Raw genomic sequence first — 19,987 nt, 5'->3', positions numbered from 1 at the left:
CACGCCATTGAGTTGAGTCCAGGAGTCGTGTTCCCCGAAGGAAAAATTAGAAAGTTGTGGCACGAATGTAGATTCCTTGAACCCAAGACTATGGTTCGAGAGCTGGCTAAGGGTGAGGTAGACCCAAAATACGATGTTTGGTTCGGGAAAAGGTTCCAGATTCGTCAGAGGCCTGCTAAAAGAGCTCACGTCCAACAATTTACGGATGATTCGCAGGAACAGTGGGGCTGGTTAGTGAGAGAGGAAGGCTACCGGGTTGAAATCGGGAAGCTGAAGCGACAAATTGAAAGGCTTATGTTTGAAAACAACGTTCAAGTAGCCTCAGAGCAGGGTGAGAAGAACAAATTAGCCAAAGAAAACCAGGCACTGAAAGCCCGAATTCGCCAAGTCGGTAAGAGTGATAGCGACCGACAGAAACGTCGCTCTGATGAAAGGTTGATAGCGGAATTGAGAAATCAAGTCAGCCAAAGCCGAAAAGACTTGGATAGATCCCAGGCTTGTATAACAAGAATGCGGGTCAGGTGGGCCACAGTTACAACATCACGGAGAGAGCACCTATGGCAAGTAAAAAGGGACTACGAAATGAGTGTTGCGACATTGAGAGAGATAAACTCCATTCTCAATAATCGGGTCCTCAAACAAGCCCGGGATGCTAAAACAGATAGAGAACGCTGCTATGACTCGATAGCCCGGATGGAAGAACAAATGGAGAGGTTCCAAGAGTAGCTCATTGACAATACTCGAATATTGGGACTAAAGAATCAACGGATAGAACAACTGTGCATAGAGAGGGATAGAATCAGGGGTAGGATCAATGATATAGGGCGCTATATCACCACGAAGTGCCTAACATGTGAAGAGATGCCTCGTGATATCCTTTTTGCCTCAGTCATGGGTTATATCCATCAGATCATGGAGGAACTAAAAAGCTTGCAAAGAAGCCTGGCCCCCCAAGCCCGCGGAAAGGCCGAATGATGCCTCGCGGGCACCAAAATTCAAAGCTTTAATGTATCCCTAGTTCAATCTTGCACTTGTTTGTTTTTCGAGTCTGTTGTCTACCCATATATTTTTTTTCAAACATTCTCAAAAAAAATATATAAATAAAATAAAAAATATATATATATATATATATGAAGTCTGTATTTTTTTTGTGATGGCTTGTAATAGCATTATTTTGAGTAATAAAAAAAAATTTGGTCTTATGGCACGAACTACGCTTGGTCTGATTCGTGCGGGGTCACGATACGTAGGCAATCTCTATAGGATTCGACCGTAATTATAAAAAAAAAAAAAGAAGAATATATATTTGTCAGAGCAAAAATAAGCCGGGATGATGCATGCGGTCAGAAGTTGGGATGATGCATGCGGTCAGAGCAAAAGCATGTTAGAAATGATTAACTGCCTAGGAGCATTGCATTCCCCTAACGTGCAATTACAATATCTGTTAAGACTCTAACACTGACAAGTTTGTTGTTTTTCCAATCAATATCAGTTAGTTGTTAGAGCGTACTGGCATCGTACCATTATCAAACAAGATCAAAAGGTCCTATACCAGAAAGCATGACTGGGTCAGACAACAACGTTGAGTCAGAAAAAACGGCCAATCAGATGTTGAAGGAAACCCTGGAGAAAATGGAAAAAATGAGGCTAGAAATGAATGAAATGCAGATAGCCTTAGCTAGAACCCAGAAGGGGAAAGAACTACCCGTTACTCCTACCCTCCAACCAGTACACACGCCGGAATACCCCTCTCCCGGTCCTTCAACAAGTTTCCCAAGCCATCACTATTATCAGGGAAGAGAGGCTTATGATTCCCAAGCTCCACCACCCACTCAAAACCCTCCTCCACCAAATGTTCCCATCTTTGTGGCACCTCCCCCAGCCCCATTGCACAGATCATCTAGTGAGCCACTGTTTCAGGCTCACGATACACAATATTACCCCCTGAACTCACATTCAAAGCACCCGAGCCACATACCTATAATCCCCACTTTGAGGTCCCGGCGGAGATTGAAAAGCCGGCTAAGAGCCCAGAGCAGGACGAGGTGATGCGGAAATTTAAAAGCCTGGAGCAATCCTTCAGGAACATACACGGGTTAGGTAACCAGGTCAGCGTGGCTTACAAGGATCTATGCCCTTTCCCTGACGTTCAATTACCAGTAGGGTTCAAGATGCCCAAGTTCGATTTATACGAAGGGCATGGCGATCCTATGGCACATCTACGGGGTTTTTGTAGCAAAATGAGGGGAGCAGGGGGCAAAGATGAGCTATTGATAGCTTACTTTGGCTAGAGTTTGAGCGGGTCGGCATTAGAGTGGTATACAAGACAAGATCCGAGCAGGTGGTACACCTGGGATGACTTGGCACAGGCTTTCGCAGGACATTTCCAATACAACCTTGAGATAGTCCCAGACCGTCTCACATTGCTAAAGCTCGAGAAGAAACCCGGAGAGAGCTTCCGGGAATTTGGGTTTCGATGGAGAGAACAGGCAGCCAGAGTTGATCCCCCAATGAGAGAAGGAGAAATGGTGGATTACTTCTTACAAACTCTCGAGCCAACTTACTTTGGTCACTTGGTGACGTCAGTTGGCAAATCATTTAATGAAGTGGTGAAAATGGGAGGTATGATAGAAGAGGGACTTAAGTCCAATAAGATCCTGAGTTATTCGGCAATTAAGGCAACAACTCAGGCCATTCAGAGCGGCACGGGAGGTGCGCTCGGGAAGAAAAGGAGAGAGGAGGTCACGACATTAGAGGCCGACAATTGGTCCAGATCTAGAGGTCCTTCCCCTCATTACCAAATCAGACCCCATCGTCTAAACTACCCACACATTCCAAATTACCCTCCACAACCCTACTACCAACCACAAGAACAAGATTTCACCGTCCATCAAGCCCAGACATACACCCAACCTCCGGTTCGCCCACAATGGCGCGCGCCGGTTCCCCACAATACATACCCACCTTCACATAACACATACCCACCACCACAAAACACCTATCCACTACCAAGAGCCTACAGGAACCCTCCAGTGATGGGTTTCAGGGGAAATCCGGCCTCCAGAAATGAAAGATTGCAGAGGCAAAGAACTTTTACTGAGTTGGGGGAAACTTATATTGCCTTGTTTCACAAATTGAGGCAGTTGGGTTTATTAAATCCTGTTGAGCCTAGATTACCAAATCCCTTACCCCAAAATATGGATCACTCGGTAAGATGTGAATATTGTTCGGGAGCTCTCGGACATGATATCGAGAAATGTTGGAGGCTGAAACATGCAATACAAGATCTTATTGATACCAACAAGATCGAGGTACAGGCACTGGAGGCACCCAACATTAACCAGAACCCATTGCAAAGCACCTTGAAGCCCACATGATCGAGCTTGTGCACGAAGGAGGGGAGCCGAAGAAACCCTCACAGACAGTGATAATGATCCGTGCCACTCCGAAAGAAAAATCGATCGATGAGGAAGCAGGGGTACAGTTGAAGGGGAAAGATGTCAAGCCAGTGGTGATATTGGGGAAGAATCCATCTGCCGCTACAAGGAAACCAGAACCAGCCAAGTTGGTAATAACAGGAGTACCATCTGCACCCGTGGTTGTTGTGAAGGGGGTCTGCATGGAACCGGTCGTCATAAAACCTGTAGTCCAAACACTAGTGATTGATAGCAAGGCCGTGCCTTGGAAGTACGAGAAGGCAGTGGTGATGTACAAGGGACAACAAGTGGAGGAGAATAGTTGTGAGGCGCAGGGACTGACTCGATCAGGACGGTGTTTTGCTCCGGCGGAGTTGAGAAGACCCAATCCAGCTGCAACAAAGAAACCTGTGTCAGAAGAAGAAGCTGAGGATTTCTTAAAGAAGATGAAAGTGCAGGATTACTCCGTGGTCGAACAGTTGAAGAAAACACCGGCCCAGATCTCACTGCTATCATTACTAATCCATTCGGATGAACATCGTCGGGCCCTGATGAAGATACTGAATGAAGCTCATGTGCCCAACGAGATTTCTGTAAATCACCTAGAAACGATTGCCAACAAAATTTTCGAGGTGAACAGGGTAACATTTTCAGATGATGATCTACCAGTGGAGGGCACGGAGCATAATAAAGCTCTCTACCTAACTGTCAAATGTGAAGATTCGGCAGTTACTCGGGCATTGGTGGATAACGGCTCAAGTGCCAATATTTGTCCATTATCCACCCTGAACCAGTTGAAGATCGACCACGGAAGAATCCACAAGAATAGCATTTGCGTCCGAGGATTTGACGGAAATGGAACAGCCACCGTGGGGGATATTGTACTTGAGTTGACCATCGGTCCAGTCCAGTTTACCATGGAATTCCAGGTATTAGATGCTACGGTATCTTATAACCTTCTGTTGGGACGACCGTGGATCCATGCAGCCAAAGCAGTGCCATCCACCTTGCATCAGATGGTCAAGTTCGAGTGGGATAGACAAGAGGTCGTGTTGCACGGCGAGGACACTGCGTGCACCGTAGGAGGCGCCATTGTACCCTTCATAGAGACCAATGATGACAAAGGTCCCTGGGTCTACCAGATTTTTGATGCAGTGTCGGCAAACAAGATCCCCGAGGGTGAAATCATTCAGCATACTAGGATAGCTTCCGCAACGGTTATGATGGTTTCAGAAATGCTGGGTAATGGGTTTATGCCAGGAAAAGGCTTGGGAGCTGAACTTCAGGGAATTGTTCAACCTGTTTCCTTGCCCAAGAATTTGGAGACCTTTGGGTTGGGGTTCAAACCGACTGCGGCAGATGTAAAGCGAGCGCGGAAAATGAAGAAGAAAGTTTGGTTTCTTCCCAAACCTGTGCCACGTCTCTCAAGATCTTTTGTTAGAGCAAGCGCCAAGGGGTCACCGGTCCCGAAAGTTCTCGGGCCATTGATTGGGATTGACGGGGATCTGAATCAGAGCTTCGAAAGATTGTTCACTGATGTCAATATGGTAGAAGTCGGAGAGGGTTCCAGCGGAACAGACATACAGTTTATGGGGCCTGAGGCCAAAACCAACAATTGGACGGTTACTCCTCTTCCTACTCGGGGAGAGTCCTGGTAGTAGGCTTTGATTTTTGCTTTCTTATTTTTCGGATTATTCAGGGTGTAATCCAAATCTTATTTTGTCTTGTAAAAGTGTGAACCCTGTTACCTCGCATTTTAATAAAATTCTTTTTCTTGTCTCATTTTAATTTTGTTTTATTCTTTTCTCTTTCTGAACAGTTCTCTTTTTACTGGTTCTAATGACATGGCATGCACGACGGATCTTCGACCTAGTTTAATAAATCAATCTGACTCTGATTTAATGATACAAGAGATCGATTATGACGATGAGTCTGAATATGATGAGGATAAAGCCTTCGAAGAAATAAACCGAGAACTATGCCAATTTGAAGAGAAACCCAAGCCTAATCTGAATGACACCGAGGCTGTAAATCTAGGAGATGCGGATAATGTCCGAGAAACCAAAATCAGCATCCACATTGAGCTGGCATCAGGGAATAATTAATCAAAGCACTCATTGAGTTTAAAGATGTTTTTGCATGGTCGTATGACGACATGCCGGGTTTAAGCACCAAGCTAGTGGTTCACAAATTGCCCATTGACCCGGCATGCCTTCCCGTCAAGCAGAAACTGAGGAAGTTCAAGACAGATATGAGTGTGAAGATTAAAGAAGAAGTAACCAAGCAGCTGCAAGCAAAGGTTATTCGGGTCTCTCGATATCCTGATTGGCTGGCTAATGTGGTGCCAGTACCAAAGAAAGATGGGAAGATCAGGGTATGCGTCGACTACCGTAATCTGAACAGGGCAAGCCCAAAAGATAACTTTCCATTGCCCAATATCCATATCTTGATCGACAATTGTGCCGGGCGAGAAATCGGCTCCTTTGTGGATTGCTACGCCGGGTATCATCAGATTCTGATGGATGAAGAAGATGCAGAGAAAACAGCTTTCATTACGCCATGGGGGACTTATTGTTATCGGGTAATGCCATTCGGTTTGAAGAACGCTGGGGCAATGTACATGAGAGCAATGACTATTGTGTTCCATGATATGATACACAAAGAGATCGAAGTGTACGTAGATGATGTGATCATCGAATCCAAGCGTTAGGAAGACCACGTAGCAGACCTTAGGAAGTTTTTCCAAAGACTTCGAAGGTACGACATTAAGCTCAACCCAGCCAAATGTGCATTTGGTGTTCCATCTGGAAAGCTATTAGGATTTATCGTCAGTCGGCGAGGCATTGAGTTGGATCCGTCAAAGATCAAATCCATCCAGGAATTGCCGCCACTGAGGAACAAAACAGAAGTAATGAGTCTGTTGGGAAGGTTGAACTATATCAGCAGATTCATCGCTCAGCTCACAACAACTTGTGAACCCATCTTTCGATTGCTGAGGAAAGATGCCGCGATAGAATGAACGGCAGAATGTCAGGAGGCATTTGACCAGATCAAAGGTTATTTATCCAATCCACCTGTATTGGTTCCACCTGAGTCGGGGAGGCCATTAATCCTTTATCTAACGGTCCTGGATCATTCGTTTGGTTGCGTGTTGGGTCAACACGACATCACAGGAAGAAAAGAGCAAGCCATCTATTATCTCAGCAAGAAGTTTACAGTCTATGAGAATAAGTACACTCAACTTGAGAAGACATGTTGTGCTCTAACTTGGGTAGCACAGAAGTTTAAGCATTATCTGTCGTCACATACTACTTACCTTATTTCACGTCTGGATCCATTAAAGTATATTTTCCAGAAGCCTATGCCCACAGGAAGATTGGCAAAATGGCAGATATTACTCACAGAGTTCGACATTGTCTATGTGACGAGGACGGCCATGAAAGCCCAAGTATTGGCCGATCACTTGGCTGAGAATCCTATTGATGAAGAATACGAGCCTTTGAGGACGTATTTTCCAGATGAAGAAGTGATACATATAGAGGAGTTAGAACTGAATGAGGAACCAGGGTGGAAGCTTTTCTTTGACGGGGCTGCTAATGCAAAAGGAGTTGGAGTAGGAGCAGTACTTATTTCAGAAACAGGACATCACTATCCTGTTACAGCTCAGCTACGTTTCTATTGTACCAACAACATGGCTGAATATGAGGCATGCATTTTGGGCCTACGATTGGCTGCAGACATGGATGTTCAGGACGTCTTGGTCTTGGGAGACTCGGACCTCCTAGTACATCAGATCCAGGGTGAATGGGAAACACGGGATTTGAAGCTTATACCATATCGACAATGTTTGCACGATCTGAGCAAGCGATTTCGATCAGTGGAGTTCAGACACATCCCGAGAGTTCACAATGAGGTTGCCGATGCTTTGGCCACTTTAGCATCGATGTTTCACCATCCAGACAAAATCCATGTTGACCCGTTGTATATTCAGGTTCGTGATCAGCATGCCTACTGCAACATAATAGAAGAAGAAATGGATGGCGAGCCATGGTTTTATGATATCAAGGAATACCTCAGGATGGGGATATACCCGGAGCAGGCAACCGGAGATCAAAAGAGAGCCATTCGACGACTGGCAAATGGATTTTTCCTCAGTGGAGGAATGTTGTACAAAAGAACCCCAGATCTGGGATTGCTGAGATGTATTGATGCAGGTCAAGCCACGATAGTGATGACAGAGGTACATGCTGGAGTCTGTGGGGCCCATATGAGCGGATATGTGTTGGCAAAGAAGATTCTACGAGCGGGATATTATTGGCTCACTATGGAGCATGATTGTATCAGTTTGTACGAAAATGCCATCAGTGTCAGATACACGGAGATCTGATTCATTCTCCACCAACGGAATTGCACACAATGTCCGCGCCATGGCCATTTGTGGCATGGGGCATGGATGTCATTGGGCCTATCGAGCCGGCAGCTTCGAACGGTCACAGGTTCATTCTGGTAGCCATCGATTATTTCACTAAGTGGGTTGAAGCCAAAACTTTCAAGTCTGTAACCAAGAAGGCAGTGGTGGATTTTGTCCATTCCCATATCATTTGTAGATTTGGGATCCCAAAAATAATAATCACGGACAATGGTGCTAATCTTAACAGCAACTTGATGAGAGAAGTATGTGAATAGTTTAAGATTACACACCGTAATTCCACCCCGTATCGGCCCAAGGCGAATGGAGCAGTTAAGGCAGCCAACAAAAATATAAAGAAGATATTGAGGAAAATGATTGAAGGATCCAGACAATGGCATGAAAAGCTACCATTTGCGTTGTTAGGATACCGCACTACTGTTCGTACTTCAATAGGTGTGACTCCTTATTTGTTGGTATACGGAACTGAAGCAGTAATACCAGCAGAAGTTGAAATTCCTTCCCTTCGAATTATCGCTGAGGCCGGGATTGACGATGATGAATGGGTCAAAGCCCGACTAGAGCAGCTGAGTTTAATGGATGAAAAAAGATTGGCAGCAGTATGTCATGGCCAGTTATATCAGAAGAGAATGGCAAGAGCATACAATAAGAAGGTGCGCCCCAGGAAATTTGAAGTAGGGCAACAAGTATTGAAACGGATCCTCCCACATCAGATTGAGGCAAAAGGCAAGTTCGCCCCGAATTGGCAAGGGTCGTATATTGTGACCAGAGTATTATCCAACGGCGCTTTACGTCTGACAGATGTTGAAGGAAGATGCGTCAACATGGCTATCAATTCTGATGCAGTCAAAAGATATTATGTGTAATTTCTTTTGTTGTTTATTTGTTTGTTTGTACTTAGTGCTTATCGGATAATGAAATGACGGAGGCAATTCTTTCTTCTATCCAAACACTTTTAACCTTTGCTTTACCCCTTTGAGCCATACTTATCTTTTTATACCCCTCTCTTGGAATCATTAATGAAAAAATATGAAAAAATATATGAAGGTCGCAAGAAAACAAAGGAGTCAGTGAACTACGTTCGACCTGATTCCTGAAAGAGGATACGTAGGCGCCTCACGGCTCGGTCGGAAGGTAACAAAAAAAAAAATCAAAAGAAAAATCCCCAAGCAAGAAAACTGGGGCAGAAATTATGTTTTCAAATTTTGAAAAAAAAAGAGTTTGATTCCAAGAGTTTTAATACTTTACCCATCAAAGTTGTTTTGTATTTTATATCCTTTTCTTCTAAAACCTATATTGATGTCCAAAAAAAAAGACCTCCCGATCAGTATCCGAGAGGTGTTAAGACAGGCAAATGAAAACCAAGAATAAAACGCCGATCCTCGACTGAATGAGGATCATGAGTTGAAAGAATTGGTAGCCATAAGAATTCCCAGCAGAGAAAAATCTTATCGGCAACACTCCAATTCCAAACTGAGAAAATAAGATAAGAGAGTCTTATCGGCGAAAACCTTCACAGGCGCCATAAGGCGACGTAAGCTGAGAAATACAAAATGAGAGAGTCTTATCGGTGAAAACCTTCACAGGCACCATAAGGCGACGGGAGTTGTGAGAAATGAGAGAGCCTTGTTAGTGAAAACCCCGCAAAGGGCACTATAAGGCGACAAGATAGATTGACGGAAAAGATCCGCATTTTGCGAAGAATTGGGCACCTATTTATCCCCAGCAAGTGAAGACATCAGAAAGTTTGATCGACACAAATAGACTGGGTTGATTAATCCGGAATGCACAACATGATCGTTGGAATCGGTTATATCACCCAGATAAGTTCATTTTTTTCCATCATTTGTTCAGAAAGATTTTCTCATTTTTCTATCTTTTCATTTCTTTGTTTAAAAGAATTTTTCTAGAAATTTATGTTTTAAGGAAGGTCTTTCAGATCTTATTACCAGTTGCCAAAATGGTACAACATAAAATGTGAAAAGGGCAATCCAGAGACAAGGCAATAAGACAAAAGACGTTGGTTGCCAGGCCGAATAATACTGTCCTAAAATGGCAAGGAAAGTACGGGGAAGAGCCGGAAAAAAAACATGTTGAGGAAATTGTGGGCCAAGTTCCAAGACGATCCCCAGAGGACTCCGACCGAATATCGACCAAGCTCCGAGGTGGTCGGACAACACAGAATGGGAAGGGAAGAAAGGAAAATCCATCTTCGGCAAAATAACCTCCAGAAATTTTTGAGATACAAAATGGTGAAGGGATAAATGGAAAAACCATCGCCAGCAAAATGTTATCCCCAGCAAATAACATCATCCCCAACAAGTTTTGAGAACGCAGAACAGGAATAAGGGAAAGGGAACAATCATCCCCATCAGGAGTGACATGACCACTCCCATATTTCAAAAAAAAAAAAAAAAACTAACTAAATTTTCTTTGATTTGAACAGGAAAATAAAGTGTTGATGATGGCCTAAAGATACGCCATAAGAAAGATCGCCAGAATTGGGGCAGAAAATTTTCTGCCACAAGTGGAAATTTTCTCGGAGAATCGAGGAAACAAATTCAAATTATTCTTTACCAATTAGGCGCCCACCAGTATAATGCGGGAATACATTTTATGTTTTCATTTCATGTTCTAGGTCGCCCACCAGTATAATGCGGGTATGCATTTCTCTTTTCATTTCATGTTCTAGGTCGCCCACCAGTATAATGCGGGTATGAATTTCTCTTTTCATTTCATGTTCTAGGTCGCCCACCAGTATAATGCGGGTATGCATTTATGTTTTCATTTCATGTTCTAGGTCGCCCACCAGTATAATGCGGGTATGCATTTCGTTTTCATTTCATGTTCTAGGTCGTCCACCAGTATAATGCGGGTATGCATTTCTCTTTTCATTTCATGTTCTAGGTCGCCCACCAGTATAATGCGGGTATGAATTTCTCTTTTCATTTCATGTTCTAGGTCGCCCACCAGTATAATGCGGGTATGCATTTATGTTTTCATTTCATGTTCTAGGTCGCCCACCAATATAATGCGGGTATGCATTTCTCTTTTCATTTCATGTTCTAGGTCGCCCACCAGTATAATGCGGGTATGCATTTCTCTTTTCATTTCATGTTCTAGGTCGCCCACCAGTATAATGCGGGTATGCATTTATGTTTTCATTTCATGTTCTAGGTCGCCCACCAGTATAATGCGGGTATGCATTTCTCTTTTCATTTCATGTTCTAGGTCGCCCACCAGTATAATGCGGGTATGCATTTATGTTTTCATTTCATGTTCTAGGTCGCCCACCAGTATAATGCGGGTATGCATTTCTCTTTTCATTTCATGTTCTAGGTCGCCCACCAGTATAATGCGGGTATGCATTTATGTTTTCATTTCATGTTCTAGGTCGCCCACCAGTATAATGCGGGTATGAATTTCTCTTTTCATTTCATGTTCTAGGTCGCCCACCAGTATAATGCGGGTATGCATTTATGTTTTCATTTCATGTTCTAGGTCGCCCACCAGTATAATGCGGGTATTCTTTTCTCTTTTCATTTCATGTTCTAGGTCGCCCACCAGTATAATGCGGGTATGCATTTATTTTTTCATTTCATGTTCTAGGTCGCCCACCAGTATAATGCGGGAATACATTTCTGTCTTTTCATTTCTGTTCTAGGTCGCCCACCAGTATAATGCGGGCATACATTTCAGTTTTTCATTTCCAGGTCGCCCACCAGTATAATGCGGGTATACATTTTCATTTCATGTCCAGGCGCCCACCTGTATAACGAGAGGAATACTTTTCAGTCTTATACTGCAGATTTTGAAGTCAGTAACCCCACCGGAAGGCAGAAGGTTACAACAAGAATCCCCAGCAGGAAACAATAAAAATCCCAACACCGGAAGGCAGAAGGTGGCAACAAGAAGTCCCAGCGCAAATTCAAGCGCATGAGTCAAAAGAAAGAAAAGACGCGTCTTGAAAAATGGTGTGTGAACATTAAATCATGCCCAACCTAATGGATCTGATGAAGATAATCATGTCCCCAGAGGAACCGCCAAAAAGCTTAATGAAGAAAGCCATGTCCCCAGCGGATCGAACAAAATGATGAAAACTGGTATTCAAAAAAAAAAGCCAAGGGCCAGAAGTCTTGGTAAAAAGGCACCAGAGGAAACACAAACCGACAAAAAGCAAGGAAACCGGAGCAAGGGGGAAAATAGATAAGATTCTGTAATTTCTAGCTTAGTCTAGCTTCTTATTTTTTAAGCATGGTGTAATAAGGAGGTCAGCAAACAGTAAAAGTAGCATGCAACAGCAGTAACATTGCAGTCCCATGGTAGTCCAAGCTACCAAGATTTCCCGAACTACATTGACCTGATTCCTGTTTAGCCCAGGATATGTAGGAAACCTTTGAAGCAAAGGTTCGGTCAAATCTTTTTCAAAAAATGCTTCACACGGAGTACTCGGATGGGCAAAAATCGCTCGCTTTATCTTTGCACGAAAACCCTTCGTGTCTTCGGGCAAAGAGGGGCAGCTGTAAGCACGTGATTTTTGCCCAATATGAGAATTACTCCCAAAAATTCAAAAATAAAATGATTTTTCTTTGGTGTGCAATTTTGTGATATTTTGAATAATTATTTGTATTTGTCTGTGCGTTGTTTATTTGCTAAATTAATAAAAATACAAAAATATGTCGCATTTTGCATGTATGATTTGATTCTACAATTGTTAGTAATTAAATTTATTTTACAAAAATTAAAATTACAAAAATAGGCATCGTTTGCATTTTTAGCATTTAATGTCCAAATATACAATTTTATGCTTAATTATTACTTAATTGTGCGTTAATTGTTATTGGGAGTTAATTTGCGCTTTTATAACTTAATTTAGTTCTTAATAATAATTTAAGTATTTTTATAATTTAGTTTTAGATAAATAAAAGAAGAAAAAGAAAACAAAAATACAAAAAAATCGGAATTGGGCCTCTTCTTCAATTTCAAGCCACAGGCCCAAAAAATGGCCCAACCTTCCCTACGACCCAGTCCATTTCGAACTGGGTCGACCCAGTCCATAATCCAACACCCCTATTATTTTACAAACAAAATAAAAAAAAACCCTAAAAAGACCTAAGTCATCCGCCCCCTCACTTTGGCTTCTTTTTCTCCAAGTTTCTCCCTAGCATCAATGGCTTCCCTTCCATCCTCCTTACTGCACACACACACACACGTCGTCTCCAAGCTGCCCTCCCATGAACAACCTCAGAAACCATGAACGACCTCAAAAACCACCAACGCGACTTCATCTTCCTCGTCATGTCGCATCGTTTGCTTTACTGTTGCTGCATCCTTTTCTCGACACAACTGCTGCTTCAGTGATTGCCATGGCCGTGCTTCAGTTCCTGGACAACTACGCAGCCGATGCCGTGTCGCCGCTGCAGCTCCGCTCGTTGCCATGGCTGCTGTCGCGACTGCGTCTTCTCTTCGTCGCCGCGGCTGTCGCAGCTACTTCCTCCGTCGTGCTGCTGCCGGTGCTGCTGCTTCACGCTGCTTCTTCTTCAGCCATATCGCTGCTGCTTCTCTTCCTCCTTCCAGCTGCGTCGACCAGCTGCTGCGGCTTCGTTTCTGCTTCTAATGGTGCGTCATCTCCTTCCTTTTCATCAAGGATTCGTTTGATTTTTGTTTGAGTCTGTGGTGTGTTGTTTCGAGATCAAGAGGAAGGGGAGTTTATCGTTGATTCATCTCCGGTTAGTTGGTTTTGAGTTTTATTTTGTCCATATTTCGTTTTATATTTCTCGAAATAAAAATCGATAAATGTTCGATCCTTGTTTTGTTCATGTTTATCGTTTGAATTAATTTTTAGTTTGCTTCATGTGTTTTGATAATTTAATTTTCAGATTTAAATGGGAAATTAATTAGTTGTTTTCCATGTTTATTTCATACTAATTTTATTCATTTTTTGTAAAAAAAAGGGAATTGTTAGTTTAATGTTTGTTCAATTTGTTTCATGTATTTGATGTATTTTCCGGAAATTTTTAATATTGTTAAGTTCAAGTTTAAATTCATAATTGTTTCTTCTTAGTTTTTGTTTTGTCATTTGCCTAAAAGAATTTAGTTGTAATAAGGGAAGTATGTTGGTTTTAGTCATTTGAATCCGTCGTTTTTATTTTTAGATTTAATTCATGTTCATATTATGTTTGTTTGATTTTGAATCCGAAATGTGTATAGTTTGATTTCTTGTTTATCATTTGTGATTATTTCTTGAATTGGTCTCATAATCTTGTTTAAAGTTTAATATAAGAATTGTTTGTTGTAATGTTGTTAGAGTGGATTTTAAGTTCAATATGATTGAATTTAGAAATCTAAATATACTTGTTTGTTGTTGTTGTTGAATCCGAAAATAGGATTGTTTGTTGCTAAAATATTGTTCAATCAAATTTTAGTGTTCTTTGTTGTTCAATTTGTGTTCATGTGATTTGTTGTTGAAATGTTGAAGAAATCATATTCATGTGATTTGTTGTTGAAATGTTGAAGAATTCATGTTCATGAAATTTGTTGTTTGAACATTGTTAGAAATTAATCATATTGTCTATATTTTGGTTAAGTTTGATTAATTGATGTGTTATAGCTGATGGGTAGTTTGGTAATTTATAGTACTTTCGGGGGTAAAATAGTAATTTGCAATAGGGTCGGAGGGGTAGTTTAGGAATTGTACATTTTGTAATTGTTTATTTGAAGCATGGGGGACAAAATGAAATGGGGTGGGTTGTGATATGGTTATTTAATATAAAGGGGGGACAAGACAATTTAGTGGGGGAATCTTGCATTATTTTATGTTAGGCATGAGGGACAAAATATAATGGGGTGGTGTGATATGTTTATTTAATGTAATGGGGATGAGTGGGAAGATAATGAGTTTGATAGAGAAAATGGGTTGATTTTAATTGATTAAAAAGATTTATGGGATGGGATATAAGTAGAAGTCTTGAAATCAGATAGACAGGACAGACAGAGAAAAAAGGAGAGATTAGAAAAAAAAAGAGCTGAACATTTATTCCGAAAAAATATTGAAACTCTCAAGAAAAGAAAAAACATACAAAGAAAAATAAAAAAAAAAGTTGAAAATTAGAAGAGAAAGTAGTACACACCTGATAAATATTCTGGTATACAGGTGTAGAAATTAAGGGTTGAAGATTAACTAGCCTTTCAAAAATCTGAAAATTTCCCTTGGTTTCTGTCCGTTATTTTCGGCATTCCTGGATTTTATTTTGAATTTTTCAAATCTGTCACTGGGATTTTCCTTGACTGGTTATTGTTGTTGTTGCTGTGTTACGTATTACGTTGCTGACTTTCTTCTTCTTATATTGACAATATCAGGTACACAACTGTAATTTTGGCATTTTGTAAGCTGAAATGAAGAATGGAGTGTTAAATTTTTAATTTAGTTTAATTTTTTTTGTATTGTATTTAGGTTATTCATGTATTATTATTCTGTAAATCACTGTCATTTGGCATAACTAGGCATATTATAGCGATATATTAAATAACGCCTTAACCAGATTATTAGGAAATATATTTAAGCCTGATTATTAATTAAAATTGTTTAATAATAAAAAATAGAAGAAATAACGTAAAAAATGGCGTTATTGAATCAGTTTGGCAAAAATTGACTAAGTTCCTTATTCATAAGGTTTTTCGTCAACGATAAGTTAATCGGAATCATGTAGTTAATTTCAGTTAAAACATGAATTAGTTTGCGAATCAAGTATTAGGACATGATGTGAATTAAAACAAAGTTAGTTAAGGTTAAATTGTTTAAATTTTTTAGAAATATGGTTTAGTAATCAAGTTTATTTTTTCTTTCAATTTTCAGTATTTGTAAATAATTAGTTTCAATAAGCTTAAGTCTTACTAACAATTTGAATTTTAATCCAACTATGGGATAATTAGTTTTTTTTATTTTTTATTTTATTCCATGTTGTACTTATGATTATAATTTTTATTACTTTCTGTTAATATTTGTTTTTCTCTTCTATTTAATATGTTATTTTCAAGAATGTAGATATTAATTTTATATTTATAGACAAACTTAGTAATAATAAAAAGGTAGTCATTAAAGGATATTCTTAAAATAAGGAAGGATTTCGCTAAAAATAAATAGATGTAAATAATACAAAAATTTACAGGATTCTCCGATCTCATTTATTTATTTAATTATTTTAAAAAAATTACTTAGAATTTGGGATGGATCGTTTAGTGAATTTCACTTCCTTCCCCAAAGATAATGACGCGCTAGACTCTTTAGGCGCGATTTAATTAATTTTACCTTCTTAAACTCGGATGCGCATTTCATGCGACCCAAATTTAAATCCTAAAACATTGAATAAAAATGTATTCCGGATTGCGGGTGCATTTCATGTGACGTAATCCAAAGACATGTTTTAAACGATGTTCACATTTTTTTTTAAAAATAATAATAATAATAAAGTGGTAAAAAGTTAAGATTGGCACATCGGTTCATAATTGTATTAAAATCAGATAAATAAGCCAAATATGACAATTGAGCGACCGTGCTAGAACCACGGAACTCGGGAATGCCTAACGCCTTCTCCCGGGTTAACAGAATTCCTTATCCGGATTTCTGGTACGCAGACTGTAATATGGAGTCATTCTTTTCCTCGATTCGGGATTAAAATTGGTGACTTGGGACACCCTAAATCTCCCAAGTGGCGACTCTGAAATAAATAAATAAATCCCGTTTCGATTGTCCTTTAATTGGGAAAAAAACTCCTACGCCCTTCGCGGGGTCGGAAAAAGGAGGTGTGACAACGAGTTGAAATATACCAAACCTTTGTATTTCTCATGGACCCCAAAGCATGTTGATTGCTACCAACTCAGTGCACTTGTTGTTCTTTCTTAACTTATGCCATTTTGATGTGCTGGCCAGATCCCATTTTGTGCAATTGAAAAGCTGGTGGCAAATTTTGAAGTCATTTCTCACTTGTTCTGACCAAACCGACTCAGAAAGAGGAAGTAAACAAGATAGAAGGAACAGAGTAAAGGACAAAGTAAAGAAATGATTCCTAACAAGAAAACTACAAAGTAGAAACCTATCATATGTGGATACCAACTCTAATGACCATGACATGCACCTGTGGCCTATTTTGATGAGCAAGTCTGATGTTCAACTCCTGTTACACCCCTAAACCGTGAAACTGGGCTTCAATGCTCCGATTATTCAATCTGATTCACAATCCTTATTCGACTTGTAATGCCTGAAGGGTTTTCACCATCAAGCCTCTCTCATTTTGTTCTTTCTCTCAACTTACCGTCGCCTTACGGTGCCCACGAGGGTTTTCACCAATAAAACTCTCTCATTTTTGGATTTCTCTCAGCACCCGTTGCCCTATGGTTCCTGTGAGGGTTTTCACCGATAAGACTCTCTCATTTTCATTATTATTATTTTTTTCTGCTTGGACCATAGTGTTGCCCCTGATATGAATCACCTCTATTTGCTCGACTTGGCATCTCTCGAAGACTGATCGGAAGGTCTTTCTTTGGACCGTAATGTGGGCTTTTGGATGGGGTTAAGAAGAAAGGATGTCAAAGGCTCAAAAACAATTCTCATGGGTTCAAAATTACAACTTTTGGAATCAGATTTCTTACAACAACCACAACTTCTGCCCCAGTTTCTTGCTTGGGGACTTTTTGGATTTTTATTTTGATGAGACCGAACCGTGAGGCTGCCTACGTATCCTTAAAAGGAATCAGGTCGAACGTAGTTCATGACATAGGAATTACTTTGTTGTTGTGATTTTCTCTTTTCTCTTTCTTTTCTTTCTCTTTCTTTTCTCTTTTTGTTGTTTTCCTTCTTTTTCTTTCCTTTTTTCTTTTTGCTTTTCTCTTTTCTTTTCTTTTCTTTATCTTTCTTTTCTCTTTTCATTTTCCTTTCTTGTTGATTCTTTCTTTTTCTTTTCACTTTCTTATCTTCCGCGCTTGCATTTCTGAATTGTGTCGTTGATCCCGAAAGAGGGGTATGAAAGAAAAATAAATAAGGCTCAAAATGGGTGACGAGGGATAAAGTGTTGAGATAGCAGAACAAAATACCTTCGTCATTCCAACCTTCAAAATATGCCAAGTACAAACAACACAATTAAACAAACCAAGGAAAACATTCGTAACTTCTTTTAGTTGTGCCAGACTTGATGACCGCACCCACACATTCGCTTTCTACATTTGTTATATCCAAAGCACCATTGGACAACACTCTCACTTTCATTACCACGAACGGCCCCTTACAAATTGGGGCAAACTTGCTTTTATATTCAAATTGATGCGGCAGGATGCATTTCAATAGGGGTTCTTTATGTTCTATCTGGCCCAGTTTCACACAATTCGGGCTTGAAGTGATCTCAAAATGCCTTTATTTATTTCCCTTAAATGTACCTACATCTTCAACATTGTTTCATTGCTTCATGACTAAATTAACTTCTTAAGACTAGGCCGAGCATTACGCGTGCATGTCGTGTCACTAGAGTCAATCAGGAAAAGAAATATAAAAGAAAAGAGAACCAAATGAAAATGACTAGAAATTACAGAAAACAGAAAATTGCATTAGACAGATGGTGAAAGGGTTTGAACAACAAAACAAACAAACTAAACTGGGGACACAAACCTAGAACAAACCTAGACAACATTAGACCGGATACTATGACTAAACAAACTAGGCAAAATAAAAGGATAGAAGGGTTTGAGCCACAAGACAATGTCTGGATTACAACCCTGAAAATAACCCGGACAGCAGAAATGACCGTAACATGGACCACCAAAGCTCCTCCCCGGCTGACCTAGGAATGGAGCGTGTTTCCAATTACCAAGTACAACATCTTAGCCACTGAATTTTGCGTTACCAACATTAGGAACTTTACAAACTTTCATCACATCGTCCCCAACAAGTTGTTTTTGGGCCTCTGAGGCTCTCAGAGAATCCTCACATTCCTTTTCAAAACAAATCATACCCACCATGTCTACCTTATTATGCGCAGGCGATGGATTTTGGCTGGTGTCTGGTGCATCCGGATTTTGTACGATGATGTTACCTGCATTAATAAGATCCTGAATTGCTTTCTTCAGCCTCCAACACTTTTCCGTGTCATGCCCCAGAGCATCTGAGCAATATGCACACTTTAGAGAAAAATCACATTTCAGAGGGTTCGGCATTTTTATCTGAATCGGCTTCAGCATGCCCACTTGCTTCAACTTCTGGAATAGACTGGTATATGACTCTCCAATAGGGGTGAAAGCCTTTTCTCATTTCAGCAACTTCTCGTTCCTAAACGCCTGATTTGGCCTAAAACCTGACCTAGGGAGTTTCTGGTATGCTCGTGGGGATGGATAAGCATGTTGCGGAGTTGGGTATTTGGAAAATGAAGTCTGTCTTTGGGAGTCCCATGGAGAGAAGTAACATTGGGGAGGGTTATCCGGTGCCCGAGGATATTCATAGGTACAATATCGGGGCAGCTGTTATAAGTGGGTAGAGATGGGGAGTATAGGGGATCATCCGGCATTGTGTTTGGGGTTTGGGTAAGGACAGAGCCCAGGAAGCTAGACGGTGGTGGGGGTGGTGCTCTTCCAGTCATCCATACCCGATACATGTCTGCCACATGTTGTCTCAACATTTTAACCTCTTCCACCAACCCGTCGACCTGTTCAACCAGCTACTTTTGGGTATTGGTACCAACCCACTTGGTTCCGTTGTTTTCTGCCATTATATTTGGTGTTGGAAGGGGCGTTACCTTAGAACCACAAACCAACCACCTTTCTCAAGTGACATGCCAAAATGAAACCATCATGTTAGCGTTAGGGCATTTAACACATTGGTAATCACACATTTGGGGAATGAATGCACCTAAGCAGTTGACAATTTCTATTATGCATTTGCTCGGCTGCTTGCGTCATCCCGGCCTTTTCCCTATTTCTAATTGCAAAATTTCTCTCTTTTCTTTTCTCTTCTTCTTTTTTTCTTTCTCTTCTCTTTTTTTTTCTTTTTTTTTCGTTCCTGCCTTTGCTTTCTTTTGTTCTTATTCTCTCATTCCCTCCTATTTTGCCGCTGTCCCTTTCTTTTGGTTTCTGTTTTCCATCATCTATTTTTCTTTCCTCT

This window comes from Nicotiana tabacum, chromosome 10 (genome assembly GCF_000715075.1).
Source record: "Nicotiana tabacum cultivar K326 chromosome 10, ASM71507v2, whole genome shotgun sequence".
Classification (NCBI taxonomy): domain Eukaryota; kingdom Viridiplantae; phylum Streptophyta; class Magnoliopsida; order Solanales; family Solanaceae; genus Nicotiana; species Nicotiana tabacum.
Note: the sequence above shows the minus strand (reverse complement) of the source record.